The sequence below is a fragment of the Papaver somniferum genome, chromosome 1, assembly GCF_003573695.1.
Source record: "Papaver somniferum cultivar HN1 chromosome 1, ASM357369v1, whole genome shotgun sequence".
Taxonomy (NCBI): domain Eukaryota; kingdom Viridiplantae; phylum Streptophyta; class Magnoliopsida; order Ranunculales; family Papaveraceae; genus Papaver; species Papaver somniferum.
In genome coordinates, this window is record NC_039358.1 from 244,100,212 (window position 1) to 244,112,580 (window position 12,369).

Below are 12,369 nucleotides of genomic sequence, written 5' to 3' on the forward strand. Positions count from 1 at the left end.
TTTTTTTTTTTTTTTTTTTTTTTTGTGTTTAAGTAGACAGAAATTCTTCTTCAACTCCACATTCCACAGAGATCTCAAGCAACTGAAAAGGTAATTAAGGGTTTGGAAGAAGAATTGCAAAAAAATTTCTTTAGGGGTTTTGTTTTTCAAATCTCTATGTAAATTAGCATCTTCTTCTTCTCAATTTATGGATTTTATTTATGATTATTAGGGGATTTTGATTATTTTGATATGATTCCACGCTGTATCATCTGGTTTTTGCATTTAGACAATTGTAAATTGAATTTGAATATCGTATCTTTGATTCCTCTAAATTCGTTCTACTCTTTACTTTCTTTCATTTTTTGATTGAATGTTTGTTGCTTATTCTGTAGCTCTAGGAACCTGCACTAACTTGCTGCACAGTAATGCTTTGCAAGGGGTTAGCTTTAGTTGCAGGTCTGCAGCTAGTGATGCAATAGGATTGAATTTGAATTTACTCCCACTACCAATAAGCTGATTGTCACTTATTTTAATAGCAATGAAAACCTCATCTTTGGTGTTTGTCTAGTTATGTGATACATTCATGGTTTTGGCACTTACTACTACCATTGTCGTTTGTTTAATGGATTCAAATATTCTATATTGCTTGCTATACTCTTTTTACACTTTCTTTGCTACTCTAAATGTTCTTTCTCATTGTCTGATTTTTTAGTATTAATGTTCCCATACTTGTTTGTACCAGCAATTTCCAATTCAACTGTTTATAAGTTCCAGCATGTTGTGTAAGCATTACCAAAATTCGATCTAATCTTCCATCTTACTATTGCAGCTTCTTGAGGATTAATCCAGTGCGATATTGCGATGAATGGGTCACAGAGCATATGTAATTCAGCAACAACGGGGTCATACCAGTGTAAGTGCAGTTCCATCTAATCTTTTCAGATATTACCTTGCTTACTTGTACCATGATAATATGTTATCCTACTTATCTTGTTTTCCTAATGCACAGGCTCTGGAGGGGTTTCCTGCGGGCACTGAGGCAGACATTCGGTGAGTTGCTTTCATAACTATGGCATGCTCTTGATATGGTTGTTTTGCATTTAGTTTTTTATCCAAATCTATAGTATCTATGTATACGTGACACCTAATTTGTGATCAAAATAAATGTGCTTACGTTCTTATGAAATGTGAACTCAATTTTGTTAGTCCTGATTATTTCTGAATTTTGATATTGATGAATATTTAGTTTATCATCTTTTCTCACTTTTGTTATGTATAATTACGCGGACTCAATTCTGTATAATCTGTTGTATCACAAATTTAAATTTTCTTTCTTACTTCCTATCTTTAGGTTCCTCGACGGTCTCTCAAGGGATGCGATCTACTCTAGGGATTGTTATTCGAGCGATCATGGGGTTGCTAGGCCTGCAAGATTTGCTGGTCGTAATGATGATAACTTTCTACCTTTAGACTATCACCAGCATTGTACTTCTCAGAGTACTCGAAGTAGGGAAGAGAGCCATGACTATGGATGAGCCATCCATCTATGGTTCTGATTTCAGAAGACGTAACACATATGATAGTTGGGAGAGAGATCAATTTCCAGGTTGGAGACGAGAACATCCTTGGCCTCGTGGACATGACTATCACCAGAGATCGAGGTCTCCTCGTGTTCGCAGCCACAACCGAAGCGACCGAGATGTCACCTATGACCATAAACGAAACCATGAACATTCTTCAGTGGTATGCTATGACTGAAACCGTGTCATTTTTTTTTATACTAATCTTAAACATGCTGATTTGAACAACTGAACTACCATTTACACTTGCAGGTTCCATCTGCTACAGTTATAGTAATGGGTTTGTCGAGAAAGACAACTGTGGAATATCTTCATCAGATCCTGGTAACATATTCTAACTCTAAATTTGTTTCAGACTTTCAGTTCTTATTTGTATTTTGTTGTTTTATCTATACTCGATAGAAAACATCTTTTTGTATCCTCCAAAAGAACAGATTTGATTTTGATTATGTACCTTCTAATTCAATGCTCCCATAATTAGGCACGATGGGGGCCTCTTCGTAATGTTCGCGTGATAAAAGAACCGACTTCCAGATTTGATTTTGATTATATACTTCTTGGACTAGAAACTGGTGGTTCTTGTTTCCTTGAAATCCAATTGTCTTTACAAGTGATAATTTTCTTCCCATCTCCCAAGAGCCAGAAGCTATGTTTTTGAATGAAACTGATTTCACCATAGCTGCTTTGCCACTCCCATGTCGAATTCTTCTTGTTGTCCTAATATGGAGCTGAAGTCAGTTATAATCAACCTTCAAAAATAACAAACAATCGTCTGCAAAAATAAGATGTGATACTGGTGGTGCATTCTCTGCGATTTTAATGCCTTGTATCTTCTTCTCAGCTTCTGTTTTGGCCAAAGATCTTGTGAACACCTGCATGGTGCGCAAGAACAGATAGGTTGATATTGGATCACCCTGTCGTATTCCTCTGGTGGGTTTAAAAGGTGTACATGGTGAACCATTTAGCATAATCTGAATCTTTTTAGTGCTGATGCATTCATGTATCAAGTCACAAAAATGATCAGCAAAACCAAAAGTTTCCATGACTTTGGGCAAGAAAGACCATTCCACTTGATCAAATGCATTGAACATGTCTAACTTCGATTCCATGTATCCCATTTTTGTCTTCTTTCTTTTCATCCAATGGATTAATTCATGTGCAAGAGTGATATTGTCTCCTATTTGTCTCCCTGGGACATATGATGCCTGCATTGGTGAAATTAGCTTATTCATCAAAGGTTTCAGCCTCATTGCCATAATCTTTGTGATCAGCTTATATGTGGTGTTACATAAATCTATTGGCATGTAGTCACCTGGTGCCTGTGGTAACTGGATGTTTGGTATCAAACAAAGATTAGTCTTATTCATCTTCCTTAGCATTCTCCCACTGGTAAATAAGCTCTGAATCATCTGTATTACATCCTCTTTTGTAGTGCCCCACTGAGTCTGGAAGAAACCTAGTGGAAAGTCGTCTGGTCCTGGTGCCTTCCATGGATGCATCCTTTGTAGAGCTTTGAGGATTTCTGTATCATCTGGAATGCTAGTAAGTGCAACATTTTCAGCTTCTGTGATGCACTTTGGTGAGAGGCTAAAGAGCTCTTCATTATTATCTGATATAAATTTTACACTTATCCTAACTTCACCCTTTGTTGCTTTGTTTTTTTTTTATATATAATTTTTTTTACTATAACCGAAATTTTTTACTACACCATCACTTAAAAAATGTCAAGTATGTCAAGGTAAGTTCTTAAAAATTATTTTTCCTTTCTAACTTTATTTGATTCTGATACTGTGCTTGTTTGGTTTGATAATGTATTTTCAAGTTAGGATTTTGGCAAGTTGGTAATGATAGAAACATTAGAATAACGTTAGACAACTGGATACCTGGCATGGGTCGGTTGTCTGATTGGCAACATGAAGAATTGAAATATGTCTTTGATCTTATTGGGGAGGATGATAGTTGGGATTGTAATTTGATTGATTCAGTTTTTACACCTGAAATTTCCGATAAGATTAAGGCTATCCATATTGATGTAAACAACCATGATAAGATAAGATGGACATGTAGTAGGGATAGAGAATTTTCAACAAAATCAACATATAAAATTTTAGCTCATGAGCATTCCAGTAATTTGAACTTACTTCCTAGAGTAACTTTGTTTGTTTGGAAAATGGTGGCAGATGTCTTAATTCTTAGATCAAAGTTATATGATGTTTTAGGACACTCTAATCCTTATTGCTTGTTGTTTATGAATGATATTAGAGAGACATCAAATCATCTTCTTAGGGAATGTACTTTTACAATGGAAGTTTGGTTGGTTTAGGTTTTCAAATGCCAGATGGTACCAATGATTTTCTTTCATGGGTAAAGTCTTAGTTTACACCTCCTTTTCATGAGTGGAAGGAGATCTTCAGCATTATATGTTGGAAGATATGGAAGTACAGGATTATGGTAGTGTTTCAGGGAGAAAAACCAAATCCCATAACATGTGTTAATCTGATTAAAGCTGCAATTAATGAATGGGCATTAATGATGAAAACAGAAAAAGTTGGTACAATGAACATGAATTGCACGAGTGCTAGAGGCATGAGTAATATTGCACTAGATCACAGGAACACGAGAAGAAGTATATATGCAGATGTTTCTTTTGATGAAGACACGGGAGCATTTGCGGGTGGGATTAGGGTTGTGGATTAATGATAAGATTACTGATATTAAAATTTTAGCAGGATTCACAACAAGCCCAGGATGTTGGAAATGATTTGGAGTTAATGGGCTAAATGGGTATGGAATATTTTGGAAATGGGCTCACAAACACTCAACTGTGGTTTATGGGAAACAAATAATTTTATTATTCTCTCAAAACCGTGGTCGTACAGACCTTACAAGACTCACTTCAATTTCTCACTCTTTATCACCTATTCCTCACTTCGGGTATTCACTCACTTACAATTCACAATGGTTACGACTGATGCCTATTTATAGGCTTTGATTAACCGTCCTCTTTATGCTCCAGAACTTTCTCTAACTCTCTAATATAGCACCTACTCTAGATGATTTTTTACATTTTTTTTATTAAAGTATAGACTTTGACCATATCCAGACATTTCTAGATAACGTACTGACTTGATTCTTCTAGACATTTCTTGTTAACGTACGACCTCTAGATATTTCTTGATATTAAGCTAACCGGTTTAATGGATAAGTCTCCATTTTCTAGATTCTTCTAATTTGATTAAGCATAATCAAGTTTATATTTTTAACATCCTCCCTTAAACTTGATTAACTTGATTTGTTGTAACTCCAAGAATTTCTCGTAATTTGACGTAGTCCTCGTGCTTCAGTGGTATCGTGAATATATCCGCAATTTGGTCTTGAGATTTTGTGTATTTCAATTGTACCTTATTTTCCGATATGCACTCTATGATAAAATGGTATCGTGTGTCGATGTGCTTGCTGCGGTCGTGGAACACTGGATTCTTTGCTAAAGTCATTGCTGACTTGTTGTCCACAAATATTGTTGTCGGTTCTTCCTGCTCTATTTTAAGTTCCTTCATTAAATTCCTTAGCCATATCGCGTGACAAACACACGATGCTGCTGCGACGTACTCATCTTCGCAAGTGGAAAGTGTGACAATCGGTTGCTTCTTCGAACTCCAAGTGAAGCTCGTATTTTCGAGGAAAAACATAAATCCAGTAGTACTTTTCCTTTCATCTAAATTTCCGGCCCAATCACTGTCACACTATCCAATGAGTTTGTATTTTTCTGACGACGAGTAAAGTAAACCGAAATCAATCGTACCTTTTAAGTAGCGCAAAATTCTCTTGGCAGTCTTCATATGGGTAACCGTAGGTGCTTCCATGTAGCGACTGATTAGTCCTACTCTGTAGAGAATATCTGGCCTTGTACAAGTTAAGTATCTCAAACTTCCAACAAGACTCTTGTAAAGAGTCGGATTGACCTTCTCGCCTCCATCTATCTTTGATAGCTTGATACCGCATTCCACGGGAGTAATTGCCGGATCACACTCCTCCATTTTAAATCTCTTAAGGATTTCCTTCGCATATCCTTCTTGAGATATAAAAATTCCATTTTTCCGTTGTTTTACTTCGAGCCCGAGATAGTATGACATAAGACCGATGTCCGTCATCTCAAATTCTCTCGTCATTGCTTTCTTGAATTCTTCGAACATTATTGGATTATTGCCGGTAAAGATCAAATCATCCACATATAGGCAGACGAGCAACATATCTCCCTTTTCATCCACCTTCACATAGAGAGCATGTTCATGCAGGCATTTCTTAAAATTATTTTCTTGGAAGTACTTGTCGATTCTGCTATACCATGCTCTCGGCGCTTGTTTTAGGCCGTATAAAGCCTTTTTCAACTTTAGGACTTTATTTTCTTGTCCTTTTACTTCGTACCCCGGCGGCTGCTCGACATATACCGTCTCTTCAAGATTCCCATTTAGAAAGGCTGACTTGACGTCCATTTGATGAACTTTCCATCTATTTTGGGCAGCCAGAGAGATAATTAATCTTATATTTTCAAGACGAGCGACATGAGCAAATACCTCGACATAATCGATATATGCTCTTTGGTTATAACCTTTTACAACCAATCTTGCCTTGTATCTTTCAACCTCCCCTTTAGCGTTTTTCTTGGCTTTGTACACCCATTTCACTCCAATTGCTCTTTCTCTTTTCGGAAGTGTTACAAGCTCCCAGGTATTATTTTTCTCAATAGCCTGGATTTCTTCATCCGTCGCCTTTCTCCATTTCTCGCTTTTGACTGCTTCTTCGAAATTTATTGGTTCACTTTCTGCAAAGAGACAAAAAAGAGATATATTGTCTCCATAGATGTCATTTAAACTCCTCGTCCGTAAAGCCCTTTCGCTAGAACTTTCATCTACTGATAATGGATCATCATGATGTACTGCTGGAGGTGATGGTGGTGGTGAAGTAGCTGGAGCGACTGGTTCGGGTGGTTGTTCTTCTTCTTCTTCTATAATAGGGAGAAAATTGTAATCCTTATCTTGAACGCCGAAATCCCAGAAGCCTTCTTCATCGAACTCCACATCTCGGCTTGTGGTGACCTTTGTATTGATTGGATCGTACAACTTGTATCCCTTGGATCGAGGGTCATAACCGATAAATATGTACTTGGTGCTCCTGTCATCCAACTTCGTTCTTAGCTGACTCGGCACATGAGCATATGCGATACTCCCGAATACTCGTAAATGTGAGACACCGGGTTTCACTCCGCTCCATGCTTCTAAAGGAGTCATGTTCCACACGCTTTTTGTAGGACAACGGTTTATCAGGTAAATTGCACAATCAACTGCTTCTGCCCAAAACTCCCTGGGCACTTTCTTTGTCTTCAGCATACTTCAGGCCATATTGAGAATTGTCCTGTTTCTCCTTTCGGAAACTCCATTTTGTTGAGGTGTATATGAAACCGTAAGAGGCCGACGGATTCCATTGTCTTCACAGTAAGACTCGAACTCCTTTGAGGTAAATTCACCTCCTCTGTCTGATCTCATAGCCACAATTTTGAAGCCGCTTTCTTTCTCCACAAGGGATTTAAATTTCTTGAAATTGGAGAAAACCTCCGATTTTTGTTTCAAGAAATAAACCCATGTTTTTCGACTAAAATCGTCGACAAATATGAGGAAATAGTTATTTCCACCATACGAGCTTGGCTTTATTGGTCCACAAACGTCTGTGTGAGCTAACTCCAGTGGCTTTGTGGCTCTCGTCAGTGTTTCCTTAGGAAAACTTTTTCTGAAATGTTTTCCAAGTAAACATCCTTCGCACAATTGATCCGGGTCGTCTATTCTTGGCAAACCTCTATCCATATTTTGTTTGGACAGTAACTTTAATCCTCCAAAATTTAGATGTCCATATCTAAGATGCCAGAGCCATGACGAGTCTTTCACACAAGCAGTCATACATCTCGCGACGTCATTTTGAATGTTCAGATAGAACATCCTATTTCTCGTCATTGGCACTTTGGCAATTAGTTTTGCTCTCCTATGTCTTATGAAAAGACTAAGGTTTTCCATGTTCATCCTATAGCCCTTCTCTAAGAGTTGTCCCAAACTTAATATATTCATTTTTACATTAGGGACATAATAAACATTAGAAATAAATTGATGGCTTCCATTTTTTAATCGAATCAAATTTTTGCCAAGACCACTCACCGGAGTTTTCGCTCCATTTCCGAACGTCACATTGCCGGAAACTGATTCATCAAGCTCCACGAATTTCTCCTTCGTGCCGCACATATGGTTGCTTGCTCCCGTATCAAGCACCCATGTACAGTTTTCATCATAGTCACATCCTTTGCATGCCACCAACAAGGTCTGGTCTTCTTGATTTTCTTTACTGGCGTAGTTTGCTCTCTCCTCGACATTATTTGAAGAAGATCGACAGTCCGAAGCATAATGACCAAGCTTATGACAGTTATAGCATTCGACTTGAGATTTGTCAAACCTTGGCCTATTATTGTTGCGCCATGAATTGTTTCCTCTGCCACGACCTCTTGTGGAGCTCGACATCTGGACCCTCTGATCATCGTTATTTTGCTTTCCTTTTCCTCTTCCGCCGTAGTAGCCGCGTCCTCTTTCTCTAGCATTACTACTAGAGCTCTCTCCTTTGTCTTTTAAAGTAAGCTTAGCTTGTAAAACTTGTTCTACCGCTCCCTCTTTATTTCTCTTTCTCATTATTTCTTCATGGGATTGAAGGGATCCCATGAGCTCATCCACGGCCATGGATTCAACGTCTTTGGACTCCTCGATTGCAACGACGATATAGTCGAATTTAGGAACAAGTGACCGTAGTATTTTTTCGATCACACGACTATCACCCATGACCTCGCCATTTCCTCTTAGTTGATTAACAACAACTAAAACTCTTGAAAAATAATCCGATATTAATTCAGACTCTTTCATGGAGAGAGATTCGAACTCACCTCTTAGAGTTTGCAACCGCACCTTCTTTACTTTGTCCACGCCTTTGAATGAATTTTGCAAAATCTCCCACGCTTTCTTTGCATTAGCGGCTCTTGATATCTTCTCGAATGACGACTCATCCATTCCTTGATAGATGAGGTAGAGAGCCTTCTTGTCTCTCTTTCTTGAAATGCGCAGCGCATCTTTTTCATTTTGCGGAAGCGCCGCTTCATCATCCGGTTCAACATAACCTTTCTCTACAATCTCCCATGCATCTTGCGAGCCTAATAACGCCTTCATTTGAATACTCCAATTTTCATAGTTATCTTTGGTGAGTTTAGGTACATGAAACGGAAACATTTCACTAGCCATTAGAATCTTATGGCTCTGATACCACTTTTGTTGGAAATGATTTGGAGTTAATGGGCTAAATGGGTATCGAATATTTTGGAAATGGGCTCACAAACACTCAACTGTGGTTTATGGGAAACAAATAATTTTATTATTCTCTCAAAACTGTGGTCGTACAGACCTTACAAGACTAGTTTCAATTTCTCACTCTTTATCACCTATTCCTCACTTCGGGTATTCACTCACTTACAATTCACAATGGTTACAACTGATGCCTATTTATAGGCTTTGATTAACCGTCCTCTTTATGCTCCAGAACTTTCTCTAACTATATAGTATAGCACCTAATCTAGATGATTCTTTACATTTTTTTTATTAAAGTATAGACTTTGACCATATCTAGACATTTCTAGATAACGTACTGACTTGGTGATAAAGAGTGAGAAATTCGGTTTTGCTCTTTGGACCTTCAATTTCAGTCAGAACTAGACAAATAATGGCTCATTATAACTCTTACATATCATAGAAAAATATCAAGTGTAGAATGGAACATAATATTTCAGGTCATTTTTACGAAAGCAAAGCGTGTACAACTGCCAATGCTTCTCGTTAAAAATTCGATTTTGCTCTTTGGACCTTCAATTTCAGTCAGAAATAGACAAGAAATAGATCATTAGAAAGCTTACATATCTTATAACAATATCAAGTGTAAAAAGGAACAAAATATTTCAGTTCATTTTCAGGTAAGCAAAGCGTGTACAGCTGCCTATGCTTTTCGTTAAAAATTCGGTTTTGCTCTTTGGACCTTAAATTCCAGTCAGAAATAGACAAATAATGGCTCATTAGAAAGCGTACATATCATAGAAAAATATCAAGTTTAAAAAGGAACAAAATATTTCAAGTCATTTTTACGAAAGCAAAGCGTGTACAGCTGCCTATGTTTTTCGTCAAAAATTCGGTTTTGCTCTTTGGACCTTCAATTTCAGTCAGAACTAGACAAATAATAGCTCATTAGAACGCGTACATGTCATAGAACAATATCAAGTGTAAAATAAAAAAATTATATCAGTTCATTTTTAGGTAAGCAAAGCGTGTACAGGCTGCCTATGCTTTTCGTCAAAAATTCGGTTTTGCTCTTTGGACCTTCAATTTCAGTCAGAAATAGACAAATAATGGATCATTATAACTCTTACATATCATAGAAAAATATCAAGTGTAAAAATAAAAAAATTATATCAGTTCATTTTTAGGTAAGCAAAGCGTGTACAGCTGCCTACGCCTTTCGTCAAAAATTCGGTTTTGCTCTTTGGACCTTCAGTTTCAGTCAGCAATAGACAAGAAATGGATCATTAGAAAGCTTACATATAATATAACAATATCAAGTGTAAAAAAGGAACAAAATATTTCAGTTCATTTTCAGGTAACCAAAGCGTGTACAGCGCCTATGCTTTTCGTCAAAAAGTCGGTTTTTCTCTTTGGACCTTCAATTTGAGTCAGAAATAGACAAATAATGGATCATTATAACTCTTACATATCATAGAACAATATCAAGTGTAAAAAGGAACAAAATATATCAGTTCATTTTTAGGTAAGCAAAGCGTGTACAGCTTGCCTATGCTTTTCGTCAAAAATTCGGTTTTGCTCTTGGGACCTTCAATTTCTGCCAGAAATAGACAAATAATGGATCATTATAACTCTTACATATCATAGAACAATATCAAGTGTAAAAAGGAACAAAATATATCAGTTCATTTTTAGGTAAGCAAAGCGTGTACAGCTGCCTATGCTTTTCGTCAAAACTTCAGTTTTGCTCTTTGGACCTTAAATTCCAGTCTGAAATAGACAAATAATGGCTCATTAGAAAGCGTACATATCATAGAAACATATCAAGTTTAAAAAGGAACAAAATATTTCATGTCATCTTTACGAAAGAAAAGCGTGTACAGCCTATGCTTTTAGTTAAAAATTCGGTTTTGCTCTTTGGACCTTCATTTGAAGTCAGAAATAGACAAATAATGGATCATTAGAAATATTACATATCATAGAACAATATCAAGTGTAAAAAGGAACAAAATATATCAGTTCATTTTTAGGTAAGCAAAGCGTGTACATCTGCCTATGCTTTTCGTCAAAAATTCGGTTTTGCTCTTGGGACCTTCAATTTCTGTCAGAAATAGAAAAATAATGGATCATTATAACTCTTACATATCATAGAACAATATCAAGTGTAAAAAGGAACAAAATATATCAGTTCATTTTTAGGTAAGCAAAGCGTGTACAGCTGCCTATGCTTTTCGTCAAAAATTCGGTTTTGCTCATTGGACCTTCAATTTTAGTCAGAACTAGACAAATAATGACTCATTATAAATCTTACATATCATAGAAAAATATGAAGTTTAAAAATGAACAAAATATTTCAGGTCCTTTTTACGAAAGCAAAGCGTGTACAACTGCCTATGCTTTTCGTTAAAAAATCGATTTTGCTCTTTGGACTTTCAATTTCAGTCAGCAATAGACAAGAAATGGATCATTAGAAAGCTTACATATAATATAACAATATCAAGTGTAAAAAGGAACAAAATATTTCAGTTCATTTTCAGGTAACCAAAGCGTGTACATCCTATGCTTTTCGTCAAAAAGTCGGTTTTTCTCTTTGGACCTTCAATTTGAGTCAGAAATAGACAAATAATGGATCATTATAACTCTTACATATCATAGAAAAATATCAAGTGTAAAAAGGAATAAAATATATCAGTTCATTTTTAGGTAAGCAAAGCGTGTACAGCTGCCTATGCTTTTCGTCAAAAATTCGGTTTTGCTCTTTGGACCTTAAATTCCAGTCTGAAATAGACAAATAATGGCTCATTAGAAAGCGTACATATCATAGAAACATATCAAGTTTAAAAAGGAAAAAAATATTTCATGTCATCTTTACGAAAGAAAAGCGTGTACAGTTGCCTATGCTTTTAGTTAAAAATTCGGTTTTGCTCTTTGGACCTTCATTTGAAGTCAGAAATAGACAAATAATGGATCATTAGAAATAATACATATCATAGAACAATATCAAGTGTAAAAAGGAACAAAATATATCAGTTCATTTTTAGGTAAGCAAAGCGTGTACAGCTGCCTATGCTTTTCGTCTAAAATTCGGTTTTGCTCTTTGGACCTTAAATTCCAGTCTGAAATAGACAAATAATGGCTCATTAGAAAGCGTACATATCATAGAAACATATCAAGTTTAAAAAGGAACAAAATATTTCATGTCATCTTTACGAAAGAAAAGCGTGTACAGCTGCCTATGCTTTTCGTTAAAAATTCAGTTTTGCTCTTTGGACCTTTAATTTCAGTCAAAAATAGACAAATAATGGCTAATTAGAAAGCTTTCGTATCATGGAACAATATCAAGTTTAAAAAGGAAAAAATATTTCAGTTCATTTTTAGGTAAGCAAAGCTTGTACAGCTGCCTATGCTTTTCGTCAAAAATTCGATTTTGCTCTTTGGAC

General features: G+C 36.3%; 1 long non-coding RNA gene across 1 annotated transcript; it reads left to right on the forward strand.

Moving 5' to 3' along the window:
• The first annotated feature begins 2 nt into the window (after positions 1-2).
• LOC113339819 lies at positions 3-3,354 on the forward strand. Its single transcript, XR_003355146.1, has 6 exons — positions 3-90; positions 812-895; positions 992-1,032; positions 1,334-1,725; positions 1,815-1,886; positions 2,995-3,354. It is a non-coding gene; the product is annotated as an uncharacterized LOC113339819 (long non-coding RNA).
• Positions 3,355-12,369: the final 9,015 nt, after the last annotated feature.